The 10,000-nt window shown below is 41.5% G+C and overlaps 1 protein-coding gene across 6 annotated transcripts in view; it reads right to left on the bottom strand.

Moving 5' to 3' along the window:
* The window catches only part of LOC106874074 (cAMP-dependent protein kinase catalytic subunit 1), a 123,657-nt gene that overhangs the window by 72,892 nt on the left and 40,765 nt on the right, over positions 1–10,000 (bottom strand). The window lies entirely within an intron of this gene.

Genomic DNA, 10,000 nt, shown 5'->3' with positions numbered 1-10,000 from the left:
TGCCTCACGCTTAGAGGGACTAAATAAGTCAAAACTACCAAAAATAAGCACATATTTATATATATATATATATATATATATATATACACACACACACACAAATTATATAAATATATATATATATGCACACACACACACAAACTCTTGGCGGGGGGAGTGACCAGGTCATATATCAAGTGGAAACTTCAAAGTTGCTATCAGTATTACACTGTACACTTGTATTGAGTCCATTTTTCAGTCAATGTCCGTTGTTTGAATGCATACAATTGCATTCAGTGTTAACTACTTATATACATACACATATATAGGTGTATATATATATATATATATATATATATATATATATTTGTATATATATATATATATATATATATGTATATATTTGTATATATATATGTATATATATATATGTATATATTTGTATATATATATGTATATATATATATATATATATATATATATATATATATATATATATATGTATATATATAGCACTTCGTTTTGACTAATTATACATAAATATGCACAAATGTGTGCGTGCATGCACGCATGTGTGTGTAAACTGTTTAGAAGCGAAGCATTTTAATTGCTGATGGTCTTCATAGCAACCAGAATGTTGCTCCACATCCCACAGAGTAGCAGTGTGAGAGGAGAGAGGAATAGGAAGAGGAGAGGGTAATGAGGGAGGTGGCAGAACTGAAAGTGTACATATGATGACATTGGGTTACAGGAAGAGATTAAGATGATGCAGTGGTAGCAGTGGGAGAGGGTTAGGCAGAGGTGCGGCTGGTGAGAAGATGGCGGATGATTGAGAGAAGTGGAAGAGGTGGAAGAGAATGAGAGATGCTGTATGTGTGCATGAGGAGGAGTAGGAAGAGATAGAGGATAGTGAGAGATGCTGGGTGTAGGGGGGAGTGGGAAGAGGTAGTATGATGAAAATGTTATGGGGGAGGGGGAGGTCATATGATGGTGGTGGTGATAGCGGAGGGGGGGGGGAACAGCAGTGATGGTGGAGTAGTTGTGATGACGGTGATGACACAATGGCTGTGATGTAGTTGTAGAAATGGTGGATATGGCAGAGCAACAGAAGTGAAGTGACAGACAAGCAACACGGACACAATGAGGACATACTTCTGTGCCGGTGTGAAAGTGCGCACACACACACACACACACACATTTTACACACCAGTGTATCACCACATGTATACACACACTTATGGATAACCACACACACCACCCACCTCGCACACATCCTGGTCATCTGATCACAAACACCACATGTAGGAGCTCCTACGACCATTGGACATGCTAGAAATAGAAGCAAAATGTCCTTCAAAATAAACCTGACTGTGAAATACCGGAGGACGCATTAGTTAATGGAGTCCTTGATGTTTAGCCTCTGGTCAGTCCTGATCCAGATGGATCTATGATCAAAGATGTTCCAGCTATGACCATCCCATCTTTTATTCAAGCATAAGTCTATCTAGGTTTACACTAACTGATGTATCTGTTCTTAGGACAGTAAGGTAGGATTTAAGGGAAAAGGGAGAGGGTTTGTGTCCTCAAGGACTGACCCTTTTGAAAGATGAAAACTCTGCCCTCCCCTTCAATCGCTTCACTCTCAGTTATGAAGATCCTTTACACTAGTGACTTATCACATGACAACCTCTCCTGTGGTGCTGCTACCATGAAATCCACCCCAGGACACTCTGTAAAGTGGTTGGTGACAGGAAGAGCATCCAGCTGTAGAAACCAAACCAACACTGAGAGATAGTGAGCAAGGTCTGCTCCTCTGACCAACCCATCCCATGTTTTCAGGTCTACATAAACTTTATTCGTGAAGGCACATGGCTTAGTGGTTAGGGCATTTGACTTATGATTGCGGTAGGATTCAGTTGCTGCATGGGTGTCTGAGCAGCTCCATTTGGAGAGGACACTGCTCACTCGGAGGCTGGGGAGGTTCTAGAAAAGGTGAACCAAAAATTGCCTGTCTGTCTATATCTGGTCAGTTTAGTGTGACTGATCAATGTGTGTGTATATATATATATATATATATATATATATATATATATATATAAAAGATATATATATATAGAGAGAGAGAGAGAGGTAGATTGATATACACACACGTACATGCAGTAAGCATGGTAAAATGATATTATTTTCTACAATTAATAAAATTGTCCTCATTTTTTCCCAACCCAGGTGACACTGGTATGTGTGGGTTGGGAGAGGGGTGCATGTCTGAATGCTTGCGACTGTGTGTGTGTATGTGCATGAGTTTCCTTCCAGCAACTTATACATTCTGTTGTATTGAAGAATCTTCCCCACTACCACCACCACCACCACACAGCCGCTACCACTACTACAACTACACAACAGACATACAGAGCCACCCCCCCCCCCCCACCACCACCACCACCACCAGTAAATGTCCGAAAAGTCTGAGAGAGGTTGGTGACATGAAAGAGTGCACCAACTGCACACGACTGTATGCAGATATCAGCAGTGAATAGTTGCAGCGAGGTTTCGTTAATGAAACACACAACAGCAGTGGTGGTGGTGGTGGTGGTGGTGGGGGTTGTGTTAGCTGCCATCTCTGACACACACACGCACACACACATACACACACACACACACACACTGATGCAGTGGTAATATCAACAGATTCTCTGTAGACAAAAGAGGAAGGGGGGGGGGACAATAGCAAAGATTCTGCCAATGCAGGTGGATGTGTTTGTGTGTCTCATCAGTGTGTGTGCGAGTGTGTCTGTAGGTGTGTGAGTGTGTGTGTGTGTGTATGTGTGTTCTTCTGCATGTATGGATGTATGTATATATATATATTGGTATGTAGAAAGTACATACACACATACATATATATTTATTTTTATTTTATGCATTTATATATCTGTACAAATAGCATGAGGTACATATGGTATATACATATACATACACACACACACACACACACACACACACACACACACACACATAGAGATATACATACCAGAATAAGCACACAAATGGGAAAAAAAGGTGGGAAAAAATAGTACTCGACTCCCGGAGGTAGAGTAATATGCTTTATTATTGAAGCTGCAAAAACTTTTTTGCAGCTTTAATAATAAAGTATCTATCTCTCCATCTCTCCCTCTCTCTCCATCTCTCCCTCTCTCTCTCTCTCTCTCTCTCTCTCTCTCTCTCTCTCTCTCTCTCTCTCTCTCTCTATATATATATATATATATATATATATATATATATATATATATGCTCAAAATTGTAATGACTTTTGGTTGGTAACTAATGAGGAATTAGTGTATCCATAGCTTTTGAGCATGTTTTCTATGTGTCCTTTGTCGTCTTTCCATGCATCCGTTTATTCTCTTTCTCTCTCTCTCTCTTTTTCCCTATCTATCTATCTATCTATCTATATATATATATATATATATATATGTGTGTGTGTGTGTGTGTATACGCACACACACAGAGGAAGAGAGAGAGATAAAGAGAGATATGGCCGGTTCATGGTGTCACCCTAGGCTTCACGTCCATAAAGCACTTAGCTTTACAATGTTGTAAACCTAAGCACTTTATGGATGTCAAACTTAGAATAACCCATAAACCAGTCGTATCTAAATTTATCTTTATACTCTACTGCTCTATAACTTAGAGTGTGCTTCTTTCTGGATTTTTGATTTACTGATGTACAGATACACATACACACACATATATATACACGTATGTATATATATATATATATATATATATATATATATATATATATATAAAACAAAGGTAAAGGTGACGCTTTAGATACTAGTAATTACAGAGGCATCAAGCTGTTAGATCAGGTTATGAAAGTTACGGAGAGGGTCATAGCCCAACTAATTAGGGATCGAATCAATTTAGATGAGATGCAGTTTGGGTTCGTGCCAGGTAAAAGCACCACTGATGCCATATTTCTAGTGAGACAGCTGCAGGAGAAATATCTAGCCAAGGATAAACCTCTGTACTTGGCCTTCATTGACATGGAGAAAGCCTTTGACAGGGTCCCCCGATCCCTTATCTGGTGGTCAATGAGGAAACTTGGGATAGAAGAATGGTTAGTGAGAGCTGTGCGAGCCATGTACAGAGATGCTGTCAGTAAGGTGAGGGTTGGAAATCAGTACAGTAATGAACTCCGGGTAGAGGTAGGGGTCCACCAAGGTTCCGTCCTCAGCCCCCTCTTATTTAACATAGTCCTCCAGGCAATCACAGAGGAGTTCAAGACAGGTTGCCCCTGGGAGCTCCTCTATGCTGATGACCTTGCCCTAATTGCGGAGTCACTATCAGAACTAGAGGAGAAGTTTAAGGTGTGGAAGCAAGGACTAGAATCGAAGGGCCTTTGAGTCAACCTAGCAAAAACCAAAATCCTAATAAGTAGGAAGGTAGATAAAACACAAACCCCTTCAGGTAGATGGCCCTGCTCAGTATGCAGTAAAGGAGTAGGTAGTAACTCTATAAGATGTACCCGGTGCAAGCTATGGACACATAAGAGGTGCAGCAATATCAAAGGCAGATTAACTACGAAGTTAGTTTTTGTATGTGGCAGATGTTCAGGTGCAATAAACACTGTAAACAAACAGGAAACAACTTCTATCTCATTCCAGGGAGAAAAACTAGAGGTAGTCGATAGCTTCCGCTATCTGGGTGACCAAGTTAGTAGTGGGGGTGGGTGCGCTAAAAGTGTAACTGCTAGAATAAGAATAGCCTGGGCCAAGTTTAGAGAGCTCTTACCTCTGCTGGTGACAAAGGGACTCTCACTCAGAGTAAAAGGCAGACTGTATGACGCATGTGTACGAACAGCCATGCTACATGGCAGTGAAACATGGGCTGTGACTGCTGAGGACATGCGTAAGCTCGCAAGGAATGAAGCCAGTATGATCCGCTGGATGTGTAATGTAAATGTGCATACCCGTCAGAGTGTAAGTATCTTGAGAGAAAAGCTGAACATAAGAAGCATCAGTAGTGGTGTGCAAGAGAGACGATTGCGCTGGTTTGGACATGTGGTGAGAATGAATGAGGATAGCTGCGTGAAAAAGTGCCACTCCCTAACAGTTGAGGGAACCCGTGGAAGAGGTAGGCCCAGGAAGACCTGGGCTGAGGTGGTGAAGCAAGACCTTCGAACATTGGGCCTCACCGAGGCGATGACTACTGACCGAGACCTTTGGAAATGTGCTGTGCGTGAGAAGACCCGGCAAGCCAAGTGAGATCGTTGCCAGGGCCCCTGGACTGGCTCTTGTGCGGGTGGCACATAAGATGTACCATCCTGAGCGTGACCGTTGCCAGTACCGCCTGACTGGCCTTGTAGGGTTTTCGAGCGAGATCGTTGTCAGTGCCCTTGGACTGGCTCTTGTGCGGGTGGCACATAAAGGACACCATTTCGAGCGTGGCCGTTTTCGTGCGGGTGACACGTAAAAGCACCCACTACACTCTCTGAGTGGTTGGCATTAGGAAGGGCATCCAGCTGTAGAAACTCTGCCAAATTAGATTGGAGCCTGGTGTTGCCATCCGGTTTCACCAGTCCTCAGTCAAATCGTCCAACCCATGCTAGCATGGAAAGCGGACGTTAAACGATGATGATGATGATAATGATGATGATGATGATGATATATATATACATATATATACGTATATTTACTGGACATTTACATGAGTAATGATGCATCCTTTCATGTGCATGTTGCTAAACTGGCAATGAAATGCAGGCGGCTGACCGGATGGATTCTTAGAACTTTTAGAACAAGAGATCAGGAAACCATGATGGTCCTCTGGAGGACAATTGTTCTAAGCCACTTTGACTATTGCTCTCAACTATGGTCACCAACCAGTGTCAAATTAATCTCAGAACTTGAGGCAATCCAATGAAGCTACACGAAGAAGATAGCCTCTATGCAGCATATAAGCTATTGGGAAAGACTCAAGAGATTAAGACTCTATTCCTTAGAGCGTGGGCGAGAAAGATATGCCATAATATACATCTGGAAGATCATTGAAGGACTTGTCCCAAACTTTGGCATCAAAAGTTACACAAATACTAGAACTGGGTGCCACTGCGTAGTGCCAAGGGCTCTAAATTTGCCATCAAGATGTAGGACAAGATACTGCAATAGCCTGGGCTCCAGGGGTTCACAGCTCTTCAATATGCTCCTGAAGGACCTGAGAGACCTGCATGGGGTGGATGTGGGTGTCTTCAAAACAAAGCTGGACCTCTTCCTGTCAAGTATCCCAGATGAACTAACTTTGCGGCAGGAGGTGCAGATGAGGGCAGCTGCATCAAACTCACCCATGCATTGAATGTCAACTCATAAAAGGCATTCAAGAAGTAAAATTATGTAGCAACACCTAAGGGCGGTACCCCAGCAAAGCCATATATATATATACAGTTATATAAAACACAGCAACATATGCATAACACACACACACGCACACACATACATATATATATTATACATATATGTATATCCTCATCATCATCATCATCATTATAAGCACAGCAGCATACACACACATACACATCAATATGCAAATACACACACCAACACATAGAGACAACCTCACTAAGGACAAAAAGACACTAAGATGATTTTCTCTTCTAAAACTTCACAGAATATCCTCTGTTTCTCCATTGGCGTGGTGGTGGTGGTGGTGGTGGTGGTGAATGTATCTAGGGTGTAGTGTGTGCGTGTATGTGTGTGTGTGTGTGTGTGTGCTGGTTGTGGTGGTGGTGGTGGTGATGACCAAAAACAATCATGACATTCATTACAAATTCTTTAACAATTCACAGAGAAACGCTTTGTTCCTGCAACTTTTGTCTTCTGGGGATTATCCACACCTCCTGCCTCCCCACCTTCACCCCTGCCACACTGCGCCCACCACACACTATCCCCTCCCCCCAACACTTTATCCCCCACCTCCCACTCTACTAAAAATATATAGCCAACTGAAAGTATGAAGCCCCTCAAATGCTGGGACAAAAATCTTAAGGTTCCTGATCCTGCCCTTTATTTTAGGGTCACGGGATCTACTGCAATAAATGATTTTGGGGGCAAACCTTTGAGCTTGGAAGTGGAGGGGTGCAGCGCAATAAAACTTGTTTACAGGATTCAACAGAAAAAGTTGTGGACACAAAAGAAGAGGTCGGAGGAGCAGGGAAAAGAACCCTCTTCTTTGAGACAAGAATGCTCCACATCTTCGACTGACAGTTGTCGTCCCAGGGGGAACCCAAGTAAACCAATTACAACATTAATACCAGGTAAATAAATCATAACAATAATAAAAAGCATGCCCTAGGGACAACAGGATCACTGTCAAAGAAGTAGAAAAAAAATAAGTGAGAAATAGGAAGGTTGTGGTCAATGAGGAGAGTAGACATGACACGAATAGTAAATGGTGCAGTTGGAAGGGTCAGCATTCAACTAGCAACATGGCTGGAGAAGGTCAGAGCCAGTGTGAAGGATGAAAGGCAAAACTGACCTCAGCAAAATTTGAACTCAGAACATAAAGAGTCAGGATAAGTGTTGAAGGCATTGTGTCTGACATGCTAACAATTCTGGGGAGGATGTAGGAAGAACTGAAGGGGAACTGCTGCTGTATATAGACAGCAGAATATTCAATGGGGTACGAGTAAGGAGGAAGAATTTAGCTGTTGGATGGATAGATTACAGGAAGGCCTATGACAGTGGAATCCCTCTCAGCTGGCTCTTGGAGTGTCTGGGGATGCTTGGAGTCAATGAGAAGACAAACAGCTTTTTGGAGGAGAAAGCATTGAGAGAATGGGAAGGCAAACATTCAAAGAGATTATTGAAGTCTACGGAGGTCCTTGCCTTGGTGCCTTGTCTTGATACAGCATGTTTAATGGAATTCTTTTCAATGTAGAAGAACAACCAGCTTTAGAAAACAAGTTTGAGCAAAAATGTTTAGGGGCTGTAGTGTTTAGAGGCAGCAACCCCCAATAAGAAATTACTCAGACTGTCCAACCCATGCCAGCAGCGAAAGTGAATGTAAAGCAATGATGATGTCAAATCAGCTTTGATTTATTCCCCAATTTTCTACAATGAAGGCTGCCATTTTCCTTGCACCTTAACTTAAGGGGTTTGTGTTGGAAGGGAAAACCTTCTCCATGAAGGATCAATGTGTTAACAATGCAGCACTGGACACACACACACACACACACACACACACACACACACACAGAAATGTCAAAAAGGCAGAAACTGTGATGGCGGCAATGGTGGTGCAGGTGGTGGCAGTAGCAGTGGTCTTGGTGCTGATGGTGTTGGTGTTAGCTGCAGTGGTGGCGATGGTGACAATGGTGGTGGTGGTGGTGGTGGTGGTGGTGGTGGTGGTGGTGGTGGTGGCGGTTATACAAAGTGAAGAAATGTGATCAGATCCTATAATGACCTTGGTACAATGAAAGGTCAACAATAGAAGTGATTACAATAACAATTCTGTCTCTCCCTGGGGGCATGGATATATGTTTGTGTGTGTATATATATATATATACACACACATATATGTGTGTATGTGGTGCTCATCTATGTAGGATGTAGAGTGTGTGTATGTGCGTGTGTGTATAAATATGTAAAAAACAGAGAATTGGGTTGAGATGCTAATATAATGTGTCACTTTCTACACCCTGGATTGACAAACAACAGACCTGTCCTCTGTCTCTGGGTGGGTGTATACACTACCATCCAACTACAACACTACCACCAACACCACCCTCACCATACAACACTGTACCGTTGTAAGAGAGAGGCACAAAGAAGTGGATTAGTGGTGGGGGGAGGATGGTAGTGCAACAGTTGTGTAGTAGTATGGTGGTAAGTGAAGCATGAAAGTATTGGTGGTGGTAGTGCAGTGGTGGTGGCGGTGATAGTGCAGCGGTGGAGGTGGAGACGGTTGTGGAGGTGGTTGTGGTGGTGGCGAGGAATTAGAAATGTCACAACTCGAAAAACTTGCCTCAGGACAAGTAATTTGATATTTTAACAGAGAAAACAAGTGAAGGTGGTGGTTGAGGGTTCAAGTTGGGATAGCTTCACTATCACAAAACATAAAGACTGCAGTGGAGGTGGGGGGGGGGGGTATGAAAAGTGCAGAGAGGGAGGGAGTTGAAGAGTTTTTAATGACTTTCTGATCCCAAACCATGAAAGTGGCCCCAACAATGTTGTTGATGGGTGACCTGGGTTTAGTCAGGAATGAGGGGTCAGTTGAACAAAACTGGGGCTCACACACATAGTACAATGTGGTTTACCTCACATCTGAATAAATCTACATTCATTCACATCTACTAAAAAATGTCTGTTGCGACTGTGGAGTATTTTTATGTGGATATCCAGGAATGGAAGTTCATTGCAACTGGATTCTGTTGTGAAATTGATGGATGGGTGGTAAGTCTGTTCAGTATATTGTTAAATATATTCAGATCTTCATTCGATTTGTCCCAGAAGATGAAGCAATCATGAAGGAAGCATTTCCACTTTTTAATGATATATTTCTTGTATTCCTGATCAAAAGCTTTTTCTTCTTCCTCATAAAGTTTTTCTTCCACGTATACCATAACTAAGTTTGCATATGAGGATGCAAACCGCGTACCCATAACCATACCCTTTAACTGTCGATATGTTTTATTGTCGAGTCTAAAGGTATTTTCTTCTATCTATCTATCCTTATATATATATATATATATATATGTATGTATATATATATATATATATATATATATATATATATAATAATATTAGGGACAAAATCCAAAATTACTGGTAAAAACTCAATTAAAATCAATTTATGAAAAATTAAAATTAAATTGAGCTTTATAGATAAAATATATATAATATATAGTTTTAGGGAAAATAACCAAGTTTCAAGAACTCATCGATGAAAATCCACTATCACATATAGAAAAATTAATAATTAAAAGCACAATAAATGAGTATAATATAAAGTAAAGTAAATATCA

This window comes from Octopus bimaculoides, chromosome 28 (genome assembly GCF_046866305.1).
Source record: "Octopus bimaculoides isolate indiv1 chromosome 28, ASM4686630v1, whole genome shotgun sequence".
NCBI lineage: Eukaryota > Metazoa > Mollusca > Cephalopoda > Octopoda > Octopodidae > Octopus > Octopus bimaculoides.
Note: the sequence above shows the minus strand (reverse complement) of the source record. Positions and strands in the feature narration are given on the sequence as shown.